The 16,300-nt window shown below is 38.1% G+C and overlaps 1 non-coding gene and 1 pseudogene across 1 annotated transcript; both read left to right on the top strand.

The window, feature by feature from the left end:
• The first annotated feature begins 814 nt into the window (after positions 1 to 814).
• Positions 815 to 1,731, top strand: LOC140236598 (uncharacterized; annotated as a pseudogene).
• Positions 1,732 to 8,488: 6,757 nt separating this feature from the next.
• On the top strand, positions 8,489 to 8,563 carry Trnaa-ggc (transfer RNA alanine (anticodon GGC)). Its single transcript has one exon. It is a non-coding gene; the product is annotated as a tRNA-Ala (tRNA).
• The last annotated feature ends 7,737 nt before the right edge of the window (positions 8,564 to 16,300 follow it).

Raw genomic sequence — 16,300 nt, 5'->3', positions numbered from 1 at the left:
AATTTAAAAAGGTATACTTCATGGTAATTCGAAGGAAGATGGATTCAATAAGTGAAATTATAACTCACTTTTGCTTGATAGAGTAAACAAGACACGTACAGATACCTCGGTGCACTCAGGCCATCATGTGAAATTCACGCTTTGAATGCGAACCACGGCGCGCGCGGCGTGATACAGAGCGTAGCTTAGGTGCAAAGTTAGCTAGCGTATCACATCAGCGAGCGCAGGGCTGATTCGTCCATGTCATGATGTCATAATTTTGGTCACCAAAATTTCGCCATCAGATCGGGTTCAGGTGGTCTAAAAAGGGCCTCAAAACACCATCTCTCAATCGTTCTAAAGACATTTTCACCTTCTGAAAGTTAACTATTCATATTCCTAGAGACTTAAGCTTTGCAGAAATATATAAATCACTTTGTTTATGAATACCGACATTTTTTTCTTGTTCACCATACTTTAATCCTTTCACACACTTTCGGAGAATCTATCGGTAAATTTATATTGTTGGTTTACCCGTTGCTTAGTTACCAGACACACGCGCAAGCCTTTTTTCATCGTGATGCGTGCTATGACGACCAATAAACACGGAAAAGGGCGCTCTTCACAGACTCTGGCATTGTTACGACGATTTTTCTCTGCGGTGGAAGCCTCTAAATTGCCAATTATAGAAACTGCTCTTTGGAAAGAAATGTGTGACTGAAGATTATCTTGGAACATTCGTGAATCCTTTGTGCTTACTGAAAGGTGGATAACTGTGAAATAGAAAATAACAGGATTTGATTTGAACTGTAGCACCAGGATCCTGACTTTGAAAATGGCGGCACGCAGTGACACGTCATACGCCGAGAAAGCGGCCCTTGCTTCCTTTGCGAAACCTGAGGAACAGCTTGGAGGTAAGCCAGTCTTTCTGAAAAATAAAAACATACCATCAGTGAGTGAGAAAGGAATGTAAAACGTGGACATGTACAAATGCCTCATCCGTAGTGTGCAAGGACGAGAAATAAAGGGGATACAAAATATTCGTGGTCTATGGAGGCTGTACGTGGAAAATCGAGAGTCAAGAATGAAACTGATAACAAATGACTTGAACATCAGACACAGTCAGAAATGCCAATTTCGCAGTGTATGACTAAAACCCTTTCATCACAGCTGGGAAGGAAAACAGTCTGCGTCTCCTCATCAGAGACATACCACTTTCAGTTCTCGATACTGTCATCACCGATGAACTGGAAAATTGGAAACACAAGGTCCTCGGTGTCCCCATCCGTAAATGTCTCCGTGTAGATGGTCAGCTCACTGACTGCCTGACCGGCAACCGGATAGTCTACATACAGCATCCATCGAAGCCCCCGCCTCGAGACATGAACTTTGGTATTTTTAAAGCCAAAGTCTACCACTACGGCCAGATCGCACCACCTGCAAGGGCAACCCTCATGTGCTCACGTTGTTTGAATGCGGGGCATCACCGTTCGTAATGCAGCAACCCCATCGTCTGTTGACGATGCAATTAAACAACCCGGACACGTGCAACAGGAATGCCCCTTCGAGACCCCGCCCACCTCACCGACCAGAGATGCCAGCGAACACGTACCGATGCCAGAACCATCGCCATCCCCGTTGGCATCAGCCTCTGTTGCTACACCACCAGTGCACCTGATCGAACAGCTGATCGCATCGGGTCGACAATCACTCCATGACAACCAGACGCACATTCAGCCCGGTCGGAGATGATCGACTCTCGCACACACACTCAAAACCTTCGAGCGAAGAATCATCGAGCGAAGTTGACGTCGTGGAAGCGTTGCCTGAACTCTTCGCTGAATAACCGAACCTTAAAAAGCAATAAAAGAAAGCAAAGTCAAACAAACGAAACGGAATCAGAAATCTTCGAGAAAAAAAAAAGTGCCAAAGAAGAAATGAGTGAAGTTACAATGAATGCATTTGTGATTACTCTTCCCTTTTCCTAAATGGCGAACTGTCATATTATCAGTTTAAATGCAAGAGGTTTAAGAAATTAAGACAAAAGAAGTCAAGTTTTTCACTGGTGTAAGCACCAGAAGACAGATATTGTATTTCTTTTTTCAAGAGACATACTGGTGCAGTGATTTTGAATCAATTGTCAGAAGTGAATGGCGGGGTCCGTGGTTCTTTGCGCATGGATCCAATCATTCACGAGGAGTTTCAATTTTATTTAATGATATACTTGATGCTCAAAATATTGTAGTAAAATGTACCTTGAACGGTCAACTACTGATACTCAGAGCAAAGGTTTAAGATAATCTCATGTTAATTAATGTGTATGCGTCAACGCAAAGGTAATACAGAGAGAGTTTCTTTCATAGATTGAACTTTGAGTTTAATACGTAAAGCATTATACAAGTGATTGCGAATTGATCTTGGGAGGAGATTGGAATACAAGCAGAGATGTACAAGGACCGACGAAGAAATATTAAAAGAGACCTGTAAATCTTAAAAAAAGATAATGAATAAGTATGTTTGATTGATGTTTTGATATCAATGCTTCAAGACGTGAAACAATTCTCCTGGCGAAATGTATCTTTGAAGAGGGCTTCTAGATTAGATTTTTGGCTGGTGACTAAAAATACAAAAAGAAGAACAATGTGAACTGACATCCGACCAGCCGTAAGGGCTGACCACAACGCAATATCAATTAAACTGTGTAAATAAACAAAACATGAGAGGCCGAGGTTATTGGAAAATTATTATTTTATTTGATAAAGATTACCACAATTGGACTTTCAAAATTATAGATTCATTTTTAACAAACTGTTTGCCTGTGCATATGAGATGGGAAATGTTTAAAGTTAAAGTTAGAGAATTTTCACAGAAATATTGTAAGAAAAAAAGCACTTGGAAAGAAAGACTCTAAATTGTCACTAGAAGCAAAAGTAGGTGAACTTCAAAAATGTAGATGTGAATGAGTGCAATGAAGAGGTATTAAGTTCTTATACTGATGTAAAAGAGAAGTTGAAGAAGATTTATAAATACGAAGCCAAGGGAGCTGGTATACAAGCTCGCACGAGCTGGATCGACAAAGGAGAAAAAAGCACGAAATACTTTTATGAATGCAAAGAAAAAAAGATATCACACATTTGAAATGTGACAACGATAGCCGTATTGTTGAAGGAAATGAAAAGATACTGAAAGATATTGTTGATTTTTATTCAAAATTATACAAAAAAGAAGCAAAAACCAGAAAAAGTACGGAAAAATTATACCTGCTCACAAAATAACAAGCGCCTCTCTGATGGAAAAAAAAAAGGTATGTGTGAAGGGTTACTCACACAAGAAGAATGTAAAACAAGAGACCCGGGGGTCTTGCGATCACCAGAGTATCGCAAGTTCACCTTTCACGCAGTCACTAATCCTAATTCACAGCTCTACCAAAATCTGACCAGGCATTCTCAAGTAGAAGATGAAAATGTACAATAAGGGCCCAAATTTTTTAAGATTCCTAAATTTGGGGGATTGAAGGTCCCCCTGGGACCCCGGGGTAGGGCATTGCGCCCATTTTGATAAATTTAGATCCTAACCCCCTAGGGATGCTACCTGTCAAGTTTGGTGAAAATCCATCACGAGGTTTTCAAGAAGATGGAAATGTACAATTTAGGTCCCCATTTGGACCTCCCCACCCCTCCCCCTACCCCCAAGAGGGGCACCCGTGGATCTGCTATGAACAAACTTGAAACTCATAGTATTATCTTAGCTCTTATCACTTCTGATTCTAGGGAAGATGGGGCTCGGTGGGACTCGGTGCCCATTTGAACAAATTGAGATCCTGTGCCCCTAGTTACTACCTGTCAAGTTTGGTGAAAATTGGTCATGGGATTCTCAAGAAGAAGATCAAAAGGTACAATTTAGACCCCATTAGGACCCCTTCCCACTACCCTCGCTGGGTCCCAAGAGGGACAACCCTGATTCCGCCATGAACAAACTTGGAACTACAGTCATCGATGTAATAATGCATAGTATTAACTTAGCTCTATCACTTCTGGTTCTGGAGAAGAAAATTTTTTAAAGATTCCTTAATTTGGGGGGTATGGGCCCTATGGGGGCCCCCTGGGTTGGACATGGTGCCCATTTTAACAAATTGAGATCCTAACCCTCTGCCAAGTTTGGTGAAAATCGGTCATGGGGTTCTCAAGAAGAAGATGAAAATGTACAATTTAGGCCCCATTAGGACCCCTCCTCATCCCCTCCCCTGGGTCCCAAGGGGGCACCCCTGATTCCGCCATGAACAAACTTGAAACTACAGCCATCAATGTACTAACTCATATTAACTTAGCTATATCACTTCTGGTTCTAGAGAAGAAGGTTTTTAAAGATTCCTAGGTGAAAATCGGTCATGGGGTTCTCAAGAAGAAGATGAAAATGTACAATTTAGGCCCCATAAGACCCCTCCCCACCCCCTCCCCTGGGTCCCAAGGGGGCACCTCTGATTCCGCATTGAACAAACTTGAAACTACAGCCATCAATGCACTAACTCATATTAACTTAGCTCTATCACTTCCGGTTCTAGAGAAGAAGGTTTTTAAAGATTCCTTAATAGGGGGGGGGGTGTTGGCCCCTGGGGCCCCCTGGGTGGGGCATGGTGCCCATTTTAACAAACTGAGATCCTAACCCCCTAGGAATGCTACTTGCCAAGTTTGGTGGAAATCGGTCTTACGGTTTTTAAAAAGAAGATGAAATTGTAAAGAGTTTACGCACGACGCATGACTGACGACGGACGAAGAACGATCGCAAGAGCTCACTTGAGCCTTCGGCTCAGGTGAGCTAAAAAGCTGTATTTGCAATGCAAACAGATAAGGCACCCGGTTCAGATGGAATTTCTGCAGAGTTTTATCAGGTGTTCTGGCCGAGAATACAAGCTTTTCTCGTAGAAGCCTTGAATGAAAATTATTTATCTGGAATGATGTCAAATACCAAAATAAAAGGTCTCCTTACATTGTTATTCAAAAAAGTTACAGTCAACAGCTGAAGAACTGGAGACCTATCACTCTACTCAACTGTGACTACAATATAATAGCAGCAGTTTTGGCCGTAAGGATACAAAAGGTCATTGGCGGAATTGTGAATGGAACTCGGACAGGATACATAGAGGGCCGCTTAGCTGCCTGCAATGTAAGGCTAACGGAAGATATTATTGAATATGTCATGAAAAGCGGTGAAACCGGAGAAATAGTGATGGCAGAATAATTTTTGCTAAGGCATTTGACGTTTTAGACATAATTTTATGAGTTTGTGCATAGAAAGGTTGAATTTTGATGAATCAATTCGAAAATGATTCAAATTCTGAAAAATATGATGTTCAAGTTTATATGGAAAAGAAAAAAATAGTTAATGACAAAAATAAAGCGAAGCATTATTACAGAGGATATCAGTAAAGGTGGAATAAAGATGATGTATATAAAAAAAACAATGTCAAGTTTTCGGTTGAAATGGCTGGGTTGTTTTTTCAATGACTCAAGAGATATATGGAAAATAATGTGTCCTTATTGGTTTGATTTACTGGGGGTATTATTTTGCTGCTGAATTGTAATTATAACATAGGTATTTTGATATTGATTAAAAAAATCCTAAGTTTTAATTTCTACAGGCATGGGAACAAATACGATATTGTACCACAGTGAAAGATATCAACAGTGGAAACAGTGGGTCAACTGGTGTTTTAAAACAAGATGTTTCAAAACTTATATTCTTTGACAAGCATTCGCTGTTTTATAAAGATTGGTATGAAAGTGGCATATTCCGTGTTGGAGATTTGGCAACAATGCATGGTTATCGGTCTTTGGAATATATTATGTCAGAAATTAATTTCAAAAGAAGAAAATGTACATGGTAATTTTTGAATATGCAACATTAAAAAAGCAATACCATTGATTTGATTATGCAACATTAAAAAAGCAATACCATTGGTATGGATTAAGGTGATAAATAAGGAATTGTTAGATAGTTATACCAGAAAAGAAAATGTATTGTGTATTCCAAATTTGTGTGTCCCCCCCCCCCCAAAAAAAAGTAATCTTCATCATGGATTTAAGCAGCAAGGCATTGCACAATTTGATACCTTCAAAAAATGTTAACTAATACATGTTCCTTACATTGGGAGAACAAGTTTCATATCCAAGCAGACTGGGCCATTGTATTCAGATATAATTTAGACTACATAAAAGAAAACACATAACGACAATTTAATTTGAAATTGTTGTATAATTTACTGCCAGTGAGAAGTAATCTATTCAAATGGGGTTTAAGTTATTATGATTCGTGCCCGAACTGCAACGTAAGAGAGGACATCGTTCATGCCTTTATTGAATGCAAACTTAACGATTTGTTTTATACTATAAGGACTTTTCACTGCAACTGATTGACAAATTGCCCTACATCGACGTAAATAAGCACTGACTTATTTACGTCGATGCAGGGCAATTTGTCAATCAGTTGCAATGAAAACATCTCGACGGAAGAATTTCATGAAACATAGAAGAACACTAAGGAAAAATGAACAATTATTACCAAACGAGTTGTTGAACCTCTGATGCACAATTGCGTTTGTAACACTTCCATGTGACATCGTTATGATTATATTATTTTGATTGTGTGTTTTGAAGGGAATCCTAAATAAATCCTCAGACGAGGCAAAAGAAAAAGAAATGACGACCAATAAACACGCACTTTGTTTGTTTACCCGTTGCCTAGTTACCGAAGAGTGCGCCAGCGCCGACCCGATCGTGACCTCCTATGCAAATCAACCTATTGTTATGCCAATGCGATAATGTCATCGCTCCCATTGTTCGTTTTTGTCGAGCCCACCGGAGGTGAGGGGAGACTAAGGGATCGACTGCGGCGTCTGTTCGTCCGTCGTCCGTCCGTCGTCCGTCCGTCGTCCGTCCGTCCGTCCGTCGTCTGTCCGTAACGCTACAAAAACTTCAATAACTCTTTACTCTGGGCTTCAATTGCAATCAAACTTCGAGGGAAGAGGGGTCATACAAAGATTCACATTTCACTATACTAGTATATGAAGGCCACCTCAAGGTCAAAGCTCACAGGCAGGGGTCAATGAACTTTAGGGCCCAATATTAAGTTTTTGTGGCACGTTTCTATTATGGGTCATAACTTTTGATCCATAACTCCATTTGAGACCAAACTTGGATGGTAGATGTCCCTTGGGGAGTGGATGGTCGCCACAGGGTCAATGGTCACAAGCATGGGTCAACGAACTTTTAGAGCCCAATGTTCAGTTTCTATGGCGCGTTTCTATTATGGGTCATAACTTTTGATCCATAGGTCCGTTTGTGACTAAACTTAGATGGTAGATGTCCCTTGGGGAGTGGATGATCACAAGATCAAAGGTCACAAGCAGGGGTTAACGAACTTTTAGAGCCCAATGTTAAGTTTTTATGGCGCATTTCTATTATGGGTCATAACTTTTGATCCATAACTTCATTTGTGACCAAACTTAGATGGTAGATGTCCCTTGGGGAGTGGATGGTCACCACAAGGTCAATGGTCACAAGCATGGGTCAACGAACTTTTAGAGCCCAATGTTAAGTATTTATGGCGCGTTTCTATTATGGGTCGTAACTTTTGATCCATAGGTCCGTTTCTGACTAAACTTGGATGGTAGATGTCTCTTGGGGAGTGGATGATCACCACAAGGTCAAAGGTCACAAGCAGGGGTCAACGAACTTTTAGGGCACAATGTTAAGTTTTTATGGCGCATTTCTATTAATGGTCATAACTTTTGATCCATAGGTCTGTTTGTGACCAAACTTGGATGGTAGATGTCCCTTGGGGAGTGGATGGTCACCACAAGGTCAAAGGTCACAAGCAGGGGTCAACGAACTTTAAGGGCCCAATGTTAAGTTTTTATGGCGCGTTTCTTTTTTGCCATACATTTTTACCCTTTTATATCTCTTTTTATCTGTTATATCCCATTCGCGTACAATTTCTTGTACCCGAATGGGCGAGACACATTATGGCACTTGTTGCTCAGGCATTTGTGCCCGATTGGACTTCCTTATTCTCTGTGTCAGACAATACCCAGAGGTGACCGGAAAAGTTGAGTAATAAGTTGGTAATATACAGTACGCTATGATAATGCGCTGTAATCAATGGCCAAGTCAATCATGATTACGTTTTACACTGATATGATGTGAATTATATTCCATGTGCCGTTAGTCACTGCTTTATCCCGTGGGTTCGACTCCCGATGGAATCCCATTTTCTTTGCTCACTTTTCCACTAATAATTTATATTCTTTCTGGTCAGTTTATTCTGTCTTTATTTGTTACAAACTCAAAAAGCTGCATCACTTCGGTGATCCCTCGCATTTATCCCCAAGTTGAATTATCCTTCGGGTTTATGCCAGATTTAAGTGTGTGCGTGTGTGTCACACACAAACACACTGCTATAGCTTCTGACCACCCGACATTAAGGGTTTCTGATGGGACGAACACTGTACTAGGGCTTTCTATAGCTCAGTCGGTAGAGCACCGGTCTGGCAATCCGGAGGTCTCGGGTTCGACTCCCGATGGAATCCCATTTTCTTTGCTCACTTTTCCACTAATAATTTATATTCTTTCTGGTCAGTTTATTCTGTCTATTTTGTTACAAACTCAAAAAAGCTGCATCACTTCGGTGATCCCTCGCATTTATCCCCAAGTTGAATTATTCTTCGGGTTTATGCCAGATTTAAGGGTGTGCGTGTGTGTCACACACAAACACACTGCTATAGCTTCTGACCACCCGAGCATTGAGAATTAAGGGTTTCTGGGACGAACGCTGTACTAGGGCTTTCTATAGTACAGTCGGTAGAGCACCGGTCTGGCAATCCGGAGGTCTCGGGTTCGACTCCCGATGGAATCCCATTTTCTTTGCTCATTTTTCCACTAATAATTTATATTCTTTCTGGTCAGTTTATTGTCTTTATTTGTTACAAACTCAAAAAGCTGCATCACTTCGGTGATCCCTCGCATTTATCCCCGAGTTGAATTATCCTTCGGGTTTATGCCAGATTTAACTGTGTGCGTGTGTGTCACACACAAACACACTGCTATAGCTTCTGACCACCCGAGCATTGAGAATTAAGGGTTTCTGCGACGAACACTGTACTAGGCCTTTCTATAGCTCAGTCGGTAGAGCACCGGTCTGGCAATCCGGAGGTCTCGGTTTCGACTCCCGATGGAATCCCATTTTCTTTGCTCACTTTTCCACTAATAATTTATATTCTTTCTGGTCAGTTTATTCTGTCTTTATTTAAAAGAAATATTTGAATACCAAGAAAGAATCATTAATCTTTCCAATGATGCAAAAACACAAGTAGTGTTAACTTCTACCAGGAAAGGATAGTTCAGTCCCTCTTGTATATCAACACATAGTACACTTTAGAATTATGGAACAAAGTATTCATGGTATGAAAAAAAAAAGGTTGAGAGAGATTTACCTAGCCAAACTAACGTAACACTTTAGAGGACAAGGCAAATCTAACCCTTTCCTTTAATATACTTAATTGTGAAATCCACACACACTTTGAACAGGGCCCAATAGGTTCCTATAGATCACATGTCACTATAACCCAAAGCAATGTTTTAGTCTATTGAAAACAAGAAATCTGATGTGTAATTTTGCGGAGTTTTGTCCATTCCTAGAGAGCGTTAGCTAGACTATAAGAGCTCACTACACTGTCTTACTCACCCAAAATAATTTTCCACAGATGGCAGTTTGGGATGAGAGAGATTGAGATAGTAAGAGTCAGCCAAAGAGAGAGAGAGAGAGGGAGAATAGGGAGGAAGTGACATGTCAATCAGTAGATTTTGCTCATCCAGAAACAGGACTGGCACAGCGATGTTAGATCTCAGTTCTATAAAATTGCTCTATTGATTTGATTGTGTAAGTCGAGGGGGGGGGATATGTCTAAAATATCATATTAGTTCTATACCATATCTCATTTATGTATGGTGTAGTTTGAACCAGTGTTATTTTTTTTTTTTAAAAAGGTCAGTGCATTGTTAAAGAATAAAAAACTTGTCGTATATTACAAATATCTCACCCAATCATTAATCACCTATATATATTAGAAATACCTCACTACCCCCATAATCATGACCTATCAAATATTAATATAAGGTCAGTCTGCTTTTTGATGATGATCCTATAATTTTGTAATGGAGGATAACCTTCCAAATTATAATAGAATTATCCCATTTTTGCTGTTCATATAGAGGTATACTAATATGAGTTTTTTTATTCCACATGTTGGTTCCAGGACATGTATGATGAGAGGAAAAGATCGGTAATGCATTATCAACATCTAAAGTATTCTATCAGCATCTTGATGCAGCTAATAGAGTATGTTGGACATAGTCAATGTATTAATCTACAGCTCTTCCTCTCATCTGTTGTGTATGTGTTTGTGTGCATATAGTATAGTATATAATTATATGATATACATATACACATTATAATAAATAATATACAGATAGCTATTTACTTATTTCCAATATATTCATGTTAGTTGGTACCATCTCTAACCATGCATACAGTAATCAAAGGACTCTTTCATGCAGTAGAGTGCATGCTGCAGTCAGTAAACTCCCAAAATTATACACACATCAACCACCAAAAGCAAATTAGTATACTGCATAACAACAATGGCCAAAAATCACCATCCAATATCAAAACCATTGGAAAAGCGATAAATATCATGTTGCACAATGTATATATGTGAGCAAGAAATGTATTCTGGTGCAGCATATTCATATTGCTCAGATATTAATATCCCACCACAAAACTGCATAATAATTATGTACACCAACTGCTCAAAGATGAATTTGACTAGAAAGGCATTGACTACAAAACATTTCAAATGTGAATCAATAAGAAGTCCTTATTAAAAACAAACACATAAAAATGTGCAACTGCGTGAATTAAATAAAGATTTGTGAAACAGAATTATGATAAATTATCAATTATTAAAAGAGAGACTTAATGTACTTTAATATAATAGCAGCAACTAGATACTGTACCAGTCCTCATTTGCAACCAAATATGGGGTGGTATTCTGAGGTCGTAATTAAGTCTGTAATTAACTTCGTGATTAAGTCGGGAAGTTAATAGGCCCTTAATCATGGGCAAAATCGGTATTCTGAGGACGTAATTAAGGTATGATTAAGTCCCCTGTAATTATCTTAGGTCCCTCCCATCTAATTGCTATTCCATCCAATCAGACGCGTTGTTAGAAGCCAAAATGATGATTACACGCGCAAATATGCCCTCAATGCGCGCTCCTGCACGCCCCCTGTAATTACAACCCAAGAGCTGCGTGCGCACACTCCGGTATTTGATTACAACCCCTCACCTACGCACGCGAAGATCTCAACCTCTTTGCTCACATAAAATGACAAAATTCCTCGAAGTAGTATATTTCTTTTTTTTTTCTCTGAATTCTACGGATACCATGATAACAAGATTCAACCGCTCCTCGGTTACCGAAGACGGTTAGCATCGTTGTGGCAGAGAAAACACGATGTAATGCTTGGTATCGGAGTAGTTAATGACACTCTTTGGTATCATTAAGTTTTCCATTAACTTTCATACTTAATTACACCCTCAGAATACCGATTTGTAATTAACTCTGTGATTAAGTCCTCTCAGAGTTGCACGCGCATTGATACGCGCAAACGCGTAGGTCCTTCCCGCCAAAACGTTTGTTGCTATGTAGTTAATATATCCCCTACTTAATCAAGCTCTCAGAATACCAATTCAGTCAGACCGCAACACCCTGAAAAGCCTTCTCATTTATCGTACGCGTATGCATGGACCTTGCGGACATGAATACGTAATGAGCTGGAAGACCATATTTTTAGAGTCCCTGTAAATCTAAACGACATTACCAATCTTCCTGATTAATACATCGACAAAAAGCCGAAAAGTTGTACTTTAATGACATCCGACTACTTGAAAGGTTGTGACATATAAAATATACTGAGCAAGGAAATTATAAAACATAAAATTTGCATATTTTTCATTTTTCTTAGGGGGTACATTAGAACAATGAAATAAACGTGGACCAAAATCGAAGAGGTATGAAATGAAAGAGGAAATATCATACTATGGAAATATGATGACTTCATGTGGACTGATTATTGGAACGGGTCAGGTGATCGAATAAATCATTGCGTTGTACAGTTAATTTTTGACGAGATTTCAGTTTGCCGCGAATACGCGTTTCTGATTGGTTAATTCCCTCTGAGTGGAGAGTTGAAACAGTTGGTCAGCGCGGAAGGACAGTAAACGTGTGCTGTACATACAGTAATACTCTGTGTGTAGATAAAAGTGTAGGACCCTATGAGTGTGTGTGTGCGCGCGCACGATGTATGTATACGCGCTCGGGCTAAGATCTCCACGTCAACAACAAGAACAACACTCCACTCTGATCGACAGCTCAACTTTGGCTTGGACTTTGTTTACTCAGCTAGCAGTAACTGTTGCATTAATGAATGGCTCATTATTAACCAATAATAAAAGATCTAAAACTTATTGTGCACACATAGTTCTTTGGGGATCTCTATTGTGAATTACAATAATTATTCCATCTAATTCCACTGTATACATCGCTGAGTAATTTAACTAATGATACCCTGAGAGCACATGATCATGCATGTATCTCAAATTGCCACTCCACGATTTTCACTCGACGAGACTTTCAATTTTTATAGTTTTCTAAGCGAGGGACCAATTCAGTTCTTACTGTGCTATTATAACAAGAATCTCTAGAATGTTGGATATCAGTAATGAGTTGATTCAACTTTGGAATGGGTCGGGTGATCAATAAATAGAAAGCCTTGTCATAATATGTTCTAGGATCGTTTTAAAAAAATGTCAGTAGGATGCGGTGATAAGAATAACGGTATCATAAGTTCATTTCACATGATATAAGCATTAAAAGGTCTGATTAATATCAAATATTCACAAATCATGTCAATTAGTCACGGAGAGTAGATCTTCATGTCGTCAATAAATGAATCTCGTAGACCATGCACTTTGTCTCTGAATTATCTCGCATAATCCGGGTGTTGAGAAGGACATGCGCAAAAACCTGCGCGTACGATAAATTTTTGATTTGAGCTCATTAACAGCAGCGTTGCGGTCTGACTGAATTCGGTAATTAAGTGCTAATCAGACACTTAATTAGCTCTCAGAATACGGCCCATGATATTCAAGAAATATATTTTGATTATGCAGTACAGTTTACCTCTTAACTGTTATTAAGAGGTAAACTGTACTGCATAATCAAAATATATTTCTCAAAAAAAAAAATTGAAGGATAAATGTTTCCATCCAGCGATTTATTAAATGCATGTATCTTTTTTAAAAAAGAAGGAGTATGGAGTGCAATACATTCTAATTGCATTTCTTTCAATATTATTTTTGAACAATTTAAAACATAACAATTGTGATTGTCCCCATTAAAAAATCAAACAAACTGACAAACAGAGTCTACTTTATTCAAATTCTTGAAATTTCAGTTGCAATCAGTTGTAAAAAAAAAAAAAAAAAAAAAAAAAGTCTACTTTGAACTATTATGTCATGAAGATTCAGACATGAATTTGAAAAGTAGTACACACTGTTCTTCGATGGTCGGTAATTTCTCTTCTTGCCAGATATAATTCTTTTCTAATGTTTTAACTGCTGCATTTTACTAATTCTGCACACTGATGACTTATTCAGATATTATTGAAAGGTTGCGTATATAAGGCCTTGTACTTTCATATTAGATTCCCTTCTTCGTATTCAACAGCGTGCAATAAGAATCATAAACCATGTTGGATATTTTGCTCATACGAACTGCTTTTTTTTTCACCAAAACAGAATTCTGACAATTTCAGACCTATTTTATTATAAACTTTGAATTTTTATGTATAGACTAGCAACTTATGAATTACAATATGTTTTTTATCCACAATGTCATGTTCACAAGAAATTGCTCCATTCACTGTTATCCCACTGGCCAGAGTAACGCCTATCACTTTCCCCGTACTCGCACTATTTTTGCAAAACAAAAACAAAACAAAAACACACAATTATGTTTACTCCCTATGTTGACCTCCCTCAAAATATTACTTCTTCCTTATCCCAATTCACCTTCAAACGCAAATTAAAACAGTCATTACTTAGTGGATACATTCTACCAGGCTTTTAGCAACTTTTTTTTATTATGATATTATTTTTTTTTATTTATCAATTGTCTTTATCAGCAGCACCAAGTTATCTAATGGTAACGATATGCAGTATGTCCCCAAAAAAATTACAACCAGATTTTCGCATTGATTACACCCAATATGATTAAATTGTCTAAATGCTACTATAGGGTCTTAAAACATAATATTTTAATAGCTCTATTTTGCAGAAAACCTCATTCGATTTGGTTAAGCGGTCACAGAGAAATGTGGATTGTTGTAAACCATGTCATAAGCCTAATTCTTCCACGTTTAGCACTTCGATGATCTTTTGTGTGAATACAATATAAATAATAGACAGAACTTGGAGGAAAGAGATTCTGGACATCCTCTAAAACATTCCTCATTTTCTCTTTGACCACTGAAGCAAATCGAATGGAGTCTTCTGTAAGATGTGGGCAATGAGTCATAGTTTCATACCCTGAATTTGTATTTAGATTGATTCAATATTTTTAAAGATATCACTGCGGAGGGTCCCGTAGTATTTTTTTTTTTGGGGGGGGGGACATACGGTACATGTATAAAACATATACCATTCTTTTTCAAACACTGCGACATCCGTACAGTCTGGTTTGAGCAATATTCATGTAGTTTATTAGTTCATTCCTGATATAGATTATTGTTCTGGTATAATTTTAGTTGGTCAAGATAAACAAATTCGTTCTCCGTATAATTCCATGCCTGTGAATTCGGGAAACTACAGTTTTACAAGCGTTACAGCTTTTATGTAGGCCCCATCATACCTCTGTTATTTCCTTGTGACATCCTGATATCATGATATGACCATATACATATGTGTTCAGTATGTCATTTTTTTTCTTCAATCAAAAGACATGGTTGCATATACAGTGCACTCCCGTTATAACGAACACGGTTATAACGAAATTCCGGTTATAACGAAATAAAATTCGGGTCGTAACGTTATCCACTTTATGTATCTCTATTGTTTATTTTTTTCTGTTATAACGAAATTTCGATACATGTATAACGAAAGAAAACTGCTGGTCCCGAGGACTTCGTTATAATTGGAGTCCACTGTATTTTTTGTATTCTTTATACTCGTTGTTTTTACTGCCAATCATTTTGTAATATCATCATCGAGAAAGTTGAAATAAATTTGAACTGAACTGAAATGATACTATAATACACATAAAGAAAACATCATAGCAATATCAACACGATAGGTAGGAAACACTAAAAAAAAAAAAAGAAAAACTTACTATACACATATAGCACACGTGTAAAATTCCAAGCGAAAGGGAGCACAATCTAAATGGACATCGAGGTCTATGACGAAATGCACATCAAGTTTTTAAAATAGTCTCATTGAAGCTCAAAAATTACCTAGCTATAATTTATACATTGAGTGTCAAATGCTTGGACATCTGTTCATATTACTACCAATCAATATCTGATTTTTTTTCTTGTTAAATTTGACAATATTGCACTCACATTTCATTCCTTCTTAGCACAGAATATAAACTCATGCAGAAAAGGAGAAATGTTAAAGACTGAAAAAAGAGAGAATTTTTCTGTATCTTTGCAACAATCAAGACCACACATAAAGAGACAGTAGAGAGATATTTTCAGATAATGGTACAAGGCAAGGGTTGCGTACACACTATAAAGTAATGAATGTAGAAGAATCACTGGCGGACTAAAAAAAGAAAGGAATATAGACTATGGTATCACACAAAAAAAAAGGAATAAGACAGAGGAGACATGAGTCAGCTTGTACGGTCTACAAATGAATTTCAGAATTCTAATCTGTTACAAGCATACTGTATGGATGATCTTATTCACAAATGCTTTCATTACTGCAGTATTTGGTTGTATCAGGGTTTTGTGGGAGGTTTTTCAGGGCACACACAAGTTATTTAAATTTTACATTTGGGGGGCGGGGATTATAAATCTTAAATTTCGCTAAATTCTGTGAGTTTAAGACTGTACTTTAGCGTAATATTATTTACATTATTCTTGGTATTACCACGAGGATTCAAATATGTCACATATCATGTGCAGCAATCACAGAGTAAAAT

Source organism: Diadema setosum, chromosome 13, assembly GCF_964275005.1.
Source record: "Diadema setosum chromosome 13, eeDiaSeto1, whole genome shotgun sequence".
NCBI lineage: Eukaryota > Metazoa > Echinodermata > Echinoidea > Diadematoida > Diadematidae > Diadema > Diadema setosum.
Note: the sequence above shows the minus strand (reverse complement) of the source record. Positions and strands in the feature narration are given on the sequence as shown.